Source organism: Diachasma alloeum, unplaced genomic scaffold, assembly GCF_001412515.2.
Source record: "Diachasma alloeum isolate Michigan unplaced genomic scaffold, Dall2.0 Dall_scaffold_00472, whole genome shotgun sequence".
Taxonomy (NCBI): Eukaryota; Metazoa; Arthropoda; class Insecta; order Hymenoptera; family Braconidae; genus Diachasma; species Diachasma alloeum.
Window position 1 is genome coordinate 204,287 of NW_021680605.1, and position 14,310 is coordinate 218,596.

The 14,310-nt window shown below is 36.0% G+C and overlaps 1 long non-coding RNA gene across 3 annotated transcripts in view; it reads right to left on the bottom strand.

The window, feature by feature from the left end:
* Positions 1 to 1,909: 1,909 nt before the first annotated feature.
* The window catches only part of LOC107042466, a 137,271-nt gene continuing 124,870 nt past the window's right edge, over positions 1,910 to 14,310 (bottom strand). For all 3 annotated transcript variants that reach the window (XR_001461166.2, XR_001461167.2, XR_001461165.1), the window contains 2 exons: positions 2,482 to 2,607; positions 1,910 to 2,397 (listed from right to left, as the gene is read on the bottom strand). This is a non-coding gene — a long non-coding RNA (uncharacterized LOC107042466). The remainder of the gene's footprint in view (positions 2,398 to 2,481; positions 2,608 to 14,310) is intronic.

Here is a 14,310-nt window from a genome sequence, read left to right on the forward strand (position 1 = left end):
GGAGAATTTCTTGCTTCTCTCCATTTTTCGGTGAAACAGGCACGCTTTGGGATAGAATGGCTTGGTCTACCACGTGGTGAAGGACAGTTTGGTACCACACACTTATTCCGTAGAGACATTTCTCGATTTTTGAACTGATTCTCCATTCTGTCAGGCTATTTTTGAATTTAAAGAAACGGTTATGTACGCATTCGCAGAAGGGCGACACGAGCGCCTCGCGGTAGCTGGATATTTCTTCGAAGCTTCGACTGCCATCATTTATTACAATCGAGTTGGACCCCCCTGGTCCCATAACCTCTCACTATTTGGCGCTTGCCCCTATCGGAGTTGGAGATAAAGCCATTTGGAATAGGAGAAGAATCTCTCACTCTACACTGAGAGAAAAACAAACACGTTGTCAAACAAGTCTTGTTTGGGCCAAAAAAATCGCCAATTGAAAATTGCCAAAAAAGAATTTGTTTGGTTCGAATTTGAAAGTCTCAAACATGAATAATTGTTCTGCTTTCGACAGCAACGAAATATTTGGCTCAAGAGGCGGATAATTCACACCAGACGGTGCCTTTTTAGCATGAAAATATCTCATATAAAGGAAAATTTACCAACAAATATTTTATCCCTAACTTACAAGATTGCTATCATATCATTATTATTGTTTCATTCAAGGGTTCATTTATTGTCTGTGATTATTAGACAGCCGAAACGGAAAAATACTATTCCTTGTTTCGCATAAAACAAAGATTTTTCAGGAGCAAAATACGTATGGGAGTATCGAATAACGAAGGAGTAGTGCTAGAAATGACATTTCTTGCGTGTACAAAGAATGCATTCTTTTTTTGAACGACTCAATCTATTTTTGCGACAAAAATTTTTCATTCCGGTGCGCTCTTTGCATGTGTAGCACAAAAAAATACTCTTTTGATCATTTTCAAAAAACTATTTTCTTGGCACAAGTAAGACTTGTTTGAGAACTTTGTCGTTTTTCTCTCAGTGTACTTGGGCGACCCCCCTTTAGCGACAGAGTGTGGATGTCCGCAACCGCTTATTTCGTGGAGTTCGTAGCCCCGAGGTGGTAAAGTTAGGGAGACTCTACTGTATGTGCAATGCCTCCTACAATTGCGATGGGATTACCTATTTCTTTGGAAATTTCAGTGCAATTTTTAACATGTTTGTTTTTGACTCCTTTTTAGAGCCTAATGAAACTAAAATATATTTAGCAAAACGTCGCATCCTTGACAATTACATCCTAGTGTTTTATTTCTCCAAAATCCCTGATTCTTGGATTAATTTACTTATTTTCAGACTTTTGAAGAATAAAACAATGGGGTATCAAAATAACCAAATATGCCAAAGAACATTTATTTTGTGTGAACAAAAATGCAGACAAAAATAGACCTTAACTCCAACTAAAGCCTTTATTAAGAGGTATTACAATAAACTCATTTACTTGATCTAAATGAAGTTTATGCAACGTAAATAAATTATTTATCTGGATCTAACGTACTAGTTTGCGTAATATTTAAACCAAAACAGAATGAAATCAGTCCTGCAGTTGTAAAACGCCATAAGGGAATAACGTCCCGATTTTTTTGTTTTTCCTGAATATTTATTTTTTTTAAATCTTGAAAATAATTCTCGAAATTGAGTTGACACATTTCCTTCCACCACATTGCTTTTAAAATTCAGGAAATGAGTGGAGACGACTGTACAACTCATGTAGACAAATCGCTTTACAATAAACTGAAGTAGGGGAGAGTGGGGTAAAATGGACACTTTATACTTTTGTTTTAATTACTCACAACTGAGAAACAAATTTATCAATTGAGCTCAGTCTAGGCTCATCACAAAGGGGAAGAATTGTTCTTTGCAATGAGAAAAAAATTCTTAAATTTTATTAACATTTCAACCCGTCATTAACATTTGAGAAAAAGTCAAGTGTCCATTTTACCCCAACCTCCCCTGCTCTCCCAAAATAAAAAATGGGTGAACCTTTTCAACTCAACGATTCAATTTCTCAGGTTTCACCGGTTACGAGGCTCAATCTATTCCCGATAAGATACCGAATAAATTGATGATACCAACTACTTCACTCTCGCCAATCCATACAGTAATCACGCGGTAGCAAACTTAATTACATATCACTGATAGTGAAACGTAAATCGTCATGTCAAGTCATTAATAATTTAGCCTCGTGGTATTAAAACGCAAGTTGAGACTGGAGTGAAGGCTCTGCTGGGACTTCCTACGATTTCTTCACGTGATCATAGTAGACAAGGCGTATCGAGGCACACGTAAGCCAGTCTAATGCCTCGGTCATACTGGCGTCGTTGTTAGGCTGCTGGCAGCCGCACCCTCTCGACAGGGGCATCGTGTGTCCACCTACGTGTCCACTCGTGAATTCTTTTAAAAAATGCGGCAACAAAAAATACGTCTTCACACACCCTGCACTTGAGTCCTCATCCTTACTCGCATTGTAAAACTTACCATTCGTTATTTTAATATTCAGATCTCATGTTTCCGAGTATCAGTGGTGGTTTTTGCGGCTCGATGCGGTGTCGCAACCGCGGGGATATGTATTCCTGTGACTAGATCTCATTTACCAGACGTCATCTGAAAAATGAGGACGAAAACATGATTTAATGTAGAATGGATGAACTCCAGTTGAGTAGTTTGAGTGGAGTGAGGAAGAATCAATTTGAAATTCCCAAACATGATGATTTACAGAGAACAAAATGTTTTGATTTACAGGGACGGGTCCCTCATTTTTGGAGACCGATTGCCAATTATTGGTGATACACTGTTAGAAAACAAGTGGCAAATTGCTTTCGTCACAGCATCGTCAATATGCTTTTGGTTATAAATTGGAAATTTCCTACCGAATGGAATTTCTATGACGAAATTTCATGCCCAGTCGACTTGTAATTTTTACGAAAGTGATACCTTGGCTGTTTTTTCTTCAGTGAAATGCTTTTCTACTTTTGCAGTTGAATATCGAAGCTATCATTTGAGCTCCATTTGACCCTAAGTTTCCGGAAATTTTACGATAATTTTCTTATTTAAACCTTTATAAACAAACGGTTATATTGAACTGTGAGAAAACATTTTAAAAATCGCAAAAAATGAGAAACTTTACTTTTGGAGGAAGACTGATGAAATAATTAAAAAATTGCAATTTTTTAAATTTACGAGCATTTTTATAAATATTCCATAAACAATCAATTTTCCACCATTGAATCATTTGTGGGGAATCGTAACAAATTTATTTATATTCAGAATTTTACCAGAACTCGATTTCGTGTTAAAAAATAAGGTTTCCGAAAGTTTAAAGAATTTCGGTCATTTATTTATAAACAACGAATGACTAAAAAAATAATAATTTTGTGCAAAATGTAATTTGGATGTCGTTGAATATTCATGATTTTTTCCAATTTTTTTCACGCAATTTAATTGACAAATTTGATGTTTGAAAATGATTGAATCTATAATGTACCAAACTATGAAAGTTACCTGGTTATCCTTAAGAGGAAACAAGCAGGGAACCGAGCCTTTCTGTCAGAAGGCATGTAACCGTTACTTGATGCGTTATTTGTCTTTTTCATTTTTTATTTCTACCAATTCCATTGGTAGTAAGCTTCCGAATGAATCCGCAGAAATTTCATTTTTTAATTGAAAAGTGGCAATTTTTGTTGAATACGTTTCCTCGAAACGTTTGACCTTTTAAAATTGAGAATTAAATTTCGGTTTTATCCAGTGGGATAAGCATATCTACACGACCCTATTTTTAAGAAATGTTTCCATGTGAAAATCAATGATAGAACAACGATATGTTATTTTATGTGAACAACGTTTTTTACATCAACTGCTCTATTTCAAAAAGTATTGAATCGATCAATCTGGAATTTTACACAGAAGTGCAACGCGATGATACTAACTAGTCCTCAACATCTTGGAACTTTACCACATCCTTCACTCATGTAATAGAACGTTAAAGCAACTTTCAGGCAAAAGAAATGGAAAAACGCCAATATCTCGTAAACTTTGCAGGAATGGGTATGAATATTTTGAAAGAACTAGATAGGAGACATCAAGACGAATATTTTGAAAAAAAACTTTATACCGGATGAATAATTTTTCAGGTATTGAACAATATAGTTTTATACAAAAAATTGAATATCTTTAAAACTACTTATTCGATTTCGCCCATCTGAAATCCCAGCCGGTAGTATAGGAAGAGCTAGAATCCTATCAAATTTCAACTTCCTATCTCAATTTTTTCAAGCGTTGTCGTGTTCACATCAATTTTATCACAAACATGAAAAATGTCAATTACTGGGCGACTCGCAATAGTTGGCTAGGCACATTATGGTCCGATTAGATAGATATTATCATACGGAATATTTTGACACCAAAAAACTTCATTTGATGCAGTAGTTTTTGAGATATTGAGAAAACAAATAGTTTTCGGAATCGCTATCTTAAGGATTTTCTACATGCACCGTAGCGGGGGGGTGTGCGGGTGTGGATGGGTATGACTTTCGTAAGTGTGACAATCCCTGAACATGAAAAAATCGAGTTTTCAATTACCTCGTTGAGGTGCTATTTGGCGACTTTACTGGGATTAAAATTTTTTTAATATCATATATTCATCATGGCAATACGTCAATTACATTAGAAATTTTTTATAATTGTATTTAATAATTGTTAAAATAATAAAAATTCAGTCCGCAACAGAGGCAACGTCACCCACTAGAAAATTTGGGTGAGGCGAGTTGGTAACATTGGCTCCCCAGCCACTGTAGACTGTTTACCTCCGCATTCTAACCGACAACTAAAACAATTATAACTTCAACAATTATAATTATAAATTATAAAAATTATATTATAAAAACAATTATAAAAAATTTTGTGTGAAATTTTGTGGAATATTTTAGTTCAGTGTATGTGTAATTTCTCTTCAGTTCTCTCTCAAAATGCGCTCCAGTCACATAACCTCATCACTCATCACTGGCCACGATGTCATCTATCTTACGTTTCAACGGGAAAACTGTTTAACCGTTTCACAAGATAAAAAAAACGTTAATCGTACTTTCTTATATTTTTCACGAAGCATAATTTCTTTCATTTATAACTTCGTTCACAGATTTTATCCATTCACCTATCCACGGAGCAACAGTAATACTATGCCCTTTGGTATTTGGCGCGTTCCCATTTATCCCTAGAACTGTTGCGACGTTGTCGCATGTTGTAGCTGCGCGTGCAGGAATTTCAGTCGACCAAAAATTTTTAATGTTTTTCCAACTTTTCGTTCCAAATTATTGATCTGATCGATTAAAAAAAATATAGCGATTGTGCGTTTGATCATTTTTTAACTGTGTGCAAAGTTTCATCACGATAGAAGCATTTTTCCGACTTTTTTCTAAGATTTTGTGAATTTCTCATAAGAACACGGGTTAAATTGCTTTTTTAAAAAAAATCATAACTTTGTTCTGGGGTATCAAAAAAATCTAGAATTTTTCATACGTTTCTGTAATAGATTGGAGAAGCTTTAAAAAAAATTCCATCAATTTCTTATATTTTTGCGAATGCATGTAGAAAATCCTTAAAATCTCTGGACCGATTGACCTGAAATTTAGCGCTCCCAAACAATACCAATTATGAGTCTCCTCTTTTTGTGAAAATTTATTTAAAAAATTCCCAGAATTTTGCAGGGATATATGGACGTACACATGGACAGGCTCTAAAAACATATCTCGACGTTTAATGACATTCTAAGTCATTTCCAAGCAAAATTAGAGAATCGAAAAATCGACCGATTACAAAGCCATTCGGAAGCAAAAATTAGAAATTGCCAGACTTCACTGAAAATTCAATGAAACTGAGGTGACAATTCCTCAACCCATTTGAATTGTGAATGAAATCATGAATATTCAGGGTAAAATTACGATGAATTTTCAAGAATGTATTTACCGGAATTTTCCCGATTTCAACACCTTTGAACAATGACCAAAATTCATTCGCTTGAGACGACAGCGATCCTCACTTGAGTGTAAAAATCTGAAGTTATCTTGTACGTTGACCCCTGAAATGCTATCATTGAATATATATCGAGCCATAACCGATATATTATAACACCAGTAGTGAGAATTCGAAGCTCCAAACGATGTTACTGTGCCACGTGTAAAACCCCATCCAAATGTTTTTCCATCCTTCTCTCACCAATCGTTTGAGATCTCAAGAATCCCGGCTTACGTATTATATAACCCGATAACGACAGTGCCTTTGACTTACTATGTGCCATTGCCTCGTACATACAATAGCAGTGGCTGGATAATTTTAGACATGGTATGGCTCTCCCTTCGACGGGGCTGCCTCAAATTTCCGTCCGATGGTAGTATCCTCGTGCAGACGAGGAGTTGGATGTAATGGATACCGTGAATTTACAAAAAGATTGAGGAAAAGGAGGATGAATGACGCCCATGTACTTCGGGGGATCGATGTTACGACAATGTACGGTATTCTTGACAACGCCAACTAATCAAATACAAGTGTTTGCCAGGTGGTTTTTCGAGAGTCACGAAGCTTAATAAGGAGTCGTTCTTTCCATTCGGTTAAGTAATCTGGATAAGGAACGAATTTAATTCCAGAGAGATAATGTATTTTCTTTCCCCTAATTTTTTTTTTACATCAGGTGCAAAGTAGTTGGAGCATGAAATATGTAATGGGATCAATAGATCAATAAAAAAAATTCGTATTGAATCGTTGAATTTTTGCATGGGTGAGGATTGGATCGAAAAGGTTTAGTGGAAATTTCTATCGGATTGAAAAGAATAGACCCCTGGGCCTCAACTTCAGAGGTTGTGCTTGCAATGAACAATAACCCAACACATTCAACTTCATGTTTCTCATGGTTATTTGGTATATCTAGAATATATTTCTAAGGAAAAAAATGATATTAATATTTAGGAATGTTGCAATCCGAAAAATCCTGCAGCGCCAGGGGTCTATACTTTTTAACTCGATAGTAGTGCACTTCTTGGAGTTCTTTTTATCGAGTAACGGTTCCACTGAAATTTCAAGGAATTGTGCTATTAAACATTAAGAATAGATTCATGAAAATTATTTTTTTTATCTTGCTCCTGCCTCGAGCCATCTCCAACAACAAAAGTTGAAGCAATGCACCTTTAATCGAACCCCACGGTCTACCAGTTCATTCTGAAAGAAATCAAACAAGTTCCTTGAGGTATATCCTTAGAAAACAGGTTTATCTTACGATTGTTCGTATATTTTTCACAGGTAATGTTTATAATATTCCCTAGCTATTGAAAAAAATTTAACTAGGTGTACTTCACAGTTTAGGAGATGATAAATAATGAAATGTGGGCTTCTAGAACGTGAGGCATAGGCCGGGGATTATGGTTTTCCCCCGAACCTGATTTTTCGATCTTATGAAAAAAGCATTCTTACGATGTTCTTAAAAACCGAATCCGTAGGAGATCGATAAATTCCGAATACCGTGAATTTTTGTAAACTTTATAGTACATAGTTTTTACGATATTCAACTCTAAACAAGTGGAAAAATGCTCTTGTATTGCATACAGTATAGTTTTTTTTGCTAATAAATTAGCAGTATGCTTCTGCAATTTTTAGACAAAGTCTAAAAGCAAAAATGGAAATTTTGTGAAATCATTTCTTATTTGATTCAAACAGTTATTGTTGCCTTCATTAACAACACATGAGAATAGAAAAACTCAATTACTTATGAGAATGTTATAAATTAAGTCATTTAGAATTTTTTCCGGAAATCTATAGGGACTAACTTCTGGTACCTTAAGGAGTAACAGAATGGTGCTGATTTTCCAATTTTTTGAACAAATTTCCTGCTGAAAGTTATCGATATTTTTACAAATCTAAGCACATTAATCTCCAGGAAGCGATAATGAAGATCAATGTGCTTTGGGTTCAAAAATATTAATAACTTTGAGCAGGAAATTTGTTTGAAAATTCCGAGGAAACGGTAGCCTTCTGTTACCCCTTAAGGATATCCAAGTACTTTCGCTATTTTTTCTCTAGTCAACTGCTTTTCTACTCTTGTAGTTGAACATCATTTGAGTTATCCATTTGACCCTAAATTTATGGATATTTTACAATGATTTTATTATTTAAACTTCGCAGGTCTGAATTTGAATATCGATATTAAACCATCAGAAAACATTTTACAGATCTGAAAAAAAATTAGAAAGTTTACTTTTGGAGGAAGATTAATGTATTCATTAAAAAATAGTAATTTTTGAAAAGTAAGAGCATTTTCTGTAAATAATTGATAAACAATCAATTTTTCATCATTAAAATCATTTGTTCGGAATCATAACAAATTTATTCATATTCAGAATTTTACGAGAAATTCCATTTCATGCCCAAAAAAATGAGGTTTCCGAAAGTTTAAACAATTTTAATTATTCATTTATAAACAATGAATGTTTAAAAAAATAATAATATAGTGCAAAATGTATATTGAATGACGCTGAATATTCCTGATTTTTTTTTAATTTTTCTCACACCATTTAGTTGACAAATTTGATGATTGCAAATGGTTGGATCTTAACTGTTTCCAGAAAAAACAATTTATATAATTTCTATAAACGCCAGTTGTTTAAAATTTGATACAAAATGTTTTTCGTAAAGTGATACCAATTTCCGATGGAACGGAAGTGTTGACAATTGTCAGTCACGTTTGCCTTACGCGTTGGGAACACAAAGTACAATATTTAGGGGTTACAAGTGAGAACAGATATCACGTCTCTTCCGGTTATCTGAGGATACTTGGAGGTAGACCTGTGTCCTTGATGATTAACGATTCAAGGTGAGGAGCACAACCGACACCTTCGGTATCAAATAATGGACAGCCTGAACGAAACAAGAAGAAAGCGATGCAAATTGCTGGTGAGGGCTGTTACATTGTCAATGAAGCGAACTTCTCCCTACTATATAACCGGGGTCTATCCGTTTCAGCGCCCTCGCAATGACCTCTTTGTATTTATTTCAATGGTCGTAAAGTACGTAACACCAGACTGCCTGCAAAAGCCTGCACCTAAAATTGTTATGTCATTTTCTTTAATGCTTTATGGTGCATTATAAATGCATTTCCGTGGGATGTCGTCATTTTTCATAACAGCTTTTGGCACAATAAATTTGCACATTGATGCGGAAGTGGCCATTAAATGGGTCAATATTCTTTACTAAATACTGAAATTGTTGAGTGAAATTGTCTAGGAAATGTGAAATTCCGCATATGACAGATTCTTCGTACATCCAGCCACCTGTTTTTTTCAAGGTCTTCAAAAAATCTGGGATTTTTGCTTTCCAATTATTTGACCGATTTTTCGATTTTATAATTTAGATTCCACATGGAAGCATTGTATTTGTTGAATCTGAAATTTCCATTTTTTTGTGTCAGGATGACTAATTTTGGCCTCAGGAGTTCGAATATGCTGTTTTTAGATCATGTCTGTATGTATGTATGTATGTATGTCAGCTTTATTTCAAATTTAGTTTTTCGACGATCATTTGAAAAATAATCATCGAATTCTTTTCAATTATGGCTTAAAATATTCGTTTGGATTCTGTCTCGGTCAAGTTCGAAGATAGTTGCGATTGCATCATTTGCTTTGAAATTATAGCCTTAAAAAGCATTTAATTGAGGTTTAATCAGAGTTTAGTCGGGTTTTAGTCAGGGTTTAGTCGGGATTTAATCGCAGTTTAGTCAGGGTTTAGTCGGGGCTTCATCGAGATTTAGCCGAAGTTTAGCCAGGGTTTAGTCAGAATTCAGTCGTTGTTTAGTCAAGGCTTAGTCGGGGTTCAATGAGGATTTAGTCGAAGATTAATCATGGCTTAATCAAGGCTTAACCAAGGTTTCCTTAAGTTTTAATCAAGGTTTAATCAACACGTCAAGCCAAGGTCAACCTTGGCAACTCAAGGTTGATCTGTGGTCAAGCCAAGGTTGACCCAAGGTCAAGCTAAAGTTGACCCAAAGTTGACCAAAAGTTAACGCAGGGTTGGTCCACGGTTGAACCAAGTTCAACCTTGATCATGAATGTTCTAGGCTCAAAAGAATGCTCAGAAATCGATTTTCACGTTTTTTGCGTTTTTCTCGTCCCCTGTTGCCATTTAGTTTTAAACATTCCGTTCACTAGGAATTTGATTTCAAATTATCATTGAAAAATAAATCTATTAAAATTCTCCTGAGATTGAATTTCGGGCAGGATCCCACTAATCTGAAATTAGTAACAGAAAAAAGTAGGAACCGAATATGCACTTCGATACTTCGATAAAAATTTTTGTTTTAATTCGATTAATCCATTGGGAAGCAAATTGCTAATTTATTAGCAAAAAAACTACTAAAATTACACCTGTGCAATGGACAACAGGTTTTTTCTTAATCGGTCTAGAATGTTATGATTCGCGAAGAAATTATCTTTTTCGGGTCATGTCTGTGTGTATGTATGTGACAACTTGGGTTTTTGTTAATTAATTTTTAGAAAATTCAACATGAATGCTGCGAAATTTGTAGGAATGATATGTTATTTGGATTTTAGAGACGGGAGGAAAATATTGTTCATATTTTTGGTGATTATAGACGGGAAATTGAATTGGAGGAGTTGATGGTGAGGGGAGGGTTAGGTTGGATAAATAAAAGTCGATGGTAGCAGTTTATTTTCATTGCGAAAAGATTTTTTTTAGATTCACTGGAGATTTGAATGGAGGTGTACTTTCGAGAATTTCGGGTTGCAAATTCTAGTGCAATGGTTGGAAATTTTTATGAAAAAAATTCCATTGTAATTTCAAAGAATTTCGTGATTGAAAAATGATGACATGACGAAAAATCCATGGAAGGTGTTAATTTGAATTTAATTAGTCCAAGAAAATAAATTAAAATTAGGGAAATTCAAATAATTTTTTTGTTGAATACTCAATTGATTGAAATTCTCATTTTTCGGCAGCTTAAACACTTGCAATACTTAATTATTTTCGCTTCCGAATGGAAGCCTTGTATTTGATGGATTTTTCAATTTTCTAATTTTGATTGCACCTAGTCTAGAATTTTATGAAATGTGAAGAAATTATGTTTTTAGGGTCATGTCTGTGTGTTTGTTTGAGATAACTTGGGTTTTTGGTGATTAGTTTTTAGAAAATTGATCATAAATACGGTGAAATTTGTAGATAAAATTCTGAAATTTTGGTTCATTGTAGCTATGATTGAGCTCAACTTTGGGCTGTTTCAGCCCGGTCAGTTCAGTGGTTCCTGAGATACATTGTTAGCAATTTTTTGAAATTTCATGGAAGATATTGTAGTAAATCTCATGATAGTGACATTGAATCGGATTTAGGGAGAAAATGGTTATGAAATTTCGATTTTTAAGTAAAATTAACGGAAATTTATGAGTTTTCAGTGGGAGTGAGTTAGAAATTTCACAATTTGGTTGAATTTTCATAGAAACATGAATCTTCAGAAACAAAATGACATGAATTTTCAATTTTTCCCTGAATTTTCCTGATTCTTCAGAATTTTCACAGATTAATTAAACTGAAAAATCATGTATTTTATTGATTTCTAGCTCATTTCAACAGGAAATCAATGGAATATTTGATTTTTCACTGACAAGATTTTCTGAAATTTCAGTGGAACTTGAACACGATAAAAATTTTCGTAATTTGACATAGAAAATTCAGACGAAAATTTTCAACAGTGTATAACAACTTATTCAAATTTAATTATATTGCGCTGTCTCGTCCTCGAGATCAAATAGGTAGTAGCGTCTTAGCTGCTTGGTCTCACAGAAAATCCCAAAGAAATTCAAATTTGAATTACTACTCTACCGCCCTCCCCAGTAGCGACCGTGCATTCAACTAAACCCGTCTCTCCAACCGTCATTACGTTTTTGTGTGCGGTCTCAAAAATTCCATCTTTTTTGTTCTCGACAGAAAAAATCAGAAAATAAGTATAAAGAATAGGAAAATCAACCATGAGCGCATCGGGGAAAGAGTGGAGGAGCAGGAGGCGCAGGCATATCGACTCGGAAGATGATTATTTGGACAGTCTAAAGCGGAAAGTACGTCGACTAGAGCGAGAGGTTAGGGCCGAGCGTCACAGGCCAAGCCGTCGTCGCAATTATTCAAATTCTTCATCAAGCAGATCGTCATCATTTTCCAGGCAGTCTCAAACGAAATATCGCTACGGCGGCGAGCGTTACCCGAGAGGTACGTCACGTCTCAGATATTCTCGTTCACGTACACCCAGCTACGAATCCTGTCGTTATAGCGGTGAGCAATCTCCGAGAGAGTTGTCACGCCCCAGACAGTTGCATAGAGACAAGCAGCGGCCCGAGGTTAGCGACGGAGAGCCTATCCACATCGACGACAGGACAGAACCAGCCCCGTCGGCCACAAATGGTGATCAAAATAATCAAAACGACCTGAATGTGAATTCTGGGGAAAACACTCAGCGGAGGACTGAACCGTCAGCTGAGGGCCCATCATCAGGTAAAACCGATGAAATGATGCTATCAGAGGAAGTTATTAACCTCCTAGGTGTTGTCCCAATCAATGACCAAACATGGGGCAATGACATACACCCACAAATTGCTGAGAGGTGGTCGAAAATCTTACAAGAAGGGCTTACGAAAGATTCTTATGAGGAGTACATTAAGAAATACCCCCCTCCAAAGAATTGCACTTCACTTAGACCACCAGAACTTAACCCGGTAATTAAGTCAGCAATAAATCAACTAGTCCAAAGGAAAGATTTTTACCAGGCTACGATACAAACACAATTGGGCACAGCTCTATCTGCACTTGGCATTGGACTCTTGTGGGCACTGAGGGCAAAAGAATCATGTGAGAAGCCTGTTGTAGATATCAACTACACTCAGCTGATATCAGCTCTCAATGATTCAAGCTGGATTCTGGCGGGACTGCATCATCAAATTTCTCTGTCTAGACGTGCAATGATTTTGCCATCTCTAAGCCCTATTGTAAAGAGAGCTATTAGTGACAACAAGAAGGTAGAGGGTCTATTATTCGGAGCAACGCTAGAGGAGGCTATCAAATCAGCAGAGGCGGTGGGAAAATCTATCAAGAGTACTACGAAGTTCCAAACATCTCAGCCACGAACAGGATCCAATCACCAAGCAACTTCAAACGTACGCCAGCAGCAAAATCATCCGAAAAAGCCATCAACGAGTCATTTAAACTCCAGGGGCCCTCTCAAGACGAAGTCATCATCATCGAAGACTCCACGCAAGGGGGGGCATCACAGAAGCTCTCGTCACCATCGCTAAATGTAGGTATTACTGAGGGGCAGGTAGTAGGAAGATTATCAGAGTTTTATTTCCAATGGAAGAACCTAACCTCTGATCCTTTTGTTCTGTCGGCGATAAGGGGATATAAAATTCCATTCACCCATTGCCCTGTACAGTCCTACGNAAAATCATCCGAAAAAGCCATCAACGAGTCATTTAAACTCCAGGGGCCCTCTCAAGACGAAGTCATCATCATCGAAGACTCCACGCAAGGGGGGGCATCACAGAAGCTCTCGTCACCATCGCTAAATGTAGGTATTACTGAGGGGCAGGTAGTAGGAAGATTATCAGAGTTTTATTTCCAATGGAAGAACCTAACCTCTGATCCTTTTGTTCTGTCGGCGATAAGGGGATATAAAATTCCATTCACCCATTGCCCTGTACAGTCTTACCTTCCACCTGAGCCTCATCTTTCCTCAGAGGACATAGAATTAACACAAACGATGATACAAAAATTACTTACAGAGCGAGCAATATCGAAGTGTGTCTCATGCCCAGGACAGTTCGTATCTTCGTATTTCTTGTTAGATAAATCCAATGGTGATAAAAGATTTATTCTTGATTTGAAAAAGCTCAATAAATTTATAGAACCACCAAAGTTTAAAATGGAAGATATGAAAATAGTCAGACGATTAGTTAACAAGGATTGTTATATGACAAAAATTGATCTCAAGGATGTCTACTTTGTTATCTCAATTGCAAAGAGTGACAGGAAATTTCTACGTTTTTCTTTCAAAAATGAATTATATGAATTCAACTGTCTTCCATTTGGACTTAATACTGCACCTCAGGTTTTCACAAAAACGTTAAAACCAGTTGTGAATAATCTGAGAATGGCAGGTAATTTATCAGTCATGTACATTGATGATTTTTTGCTTCTAGGAGATACAGTGGAAGACTGTAACTCTAATGTCAAAGCAACGTACGAATTATTGACAGATTTGGGCTTCATACTTAA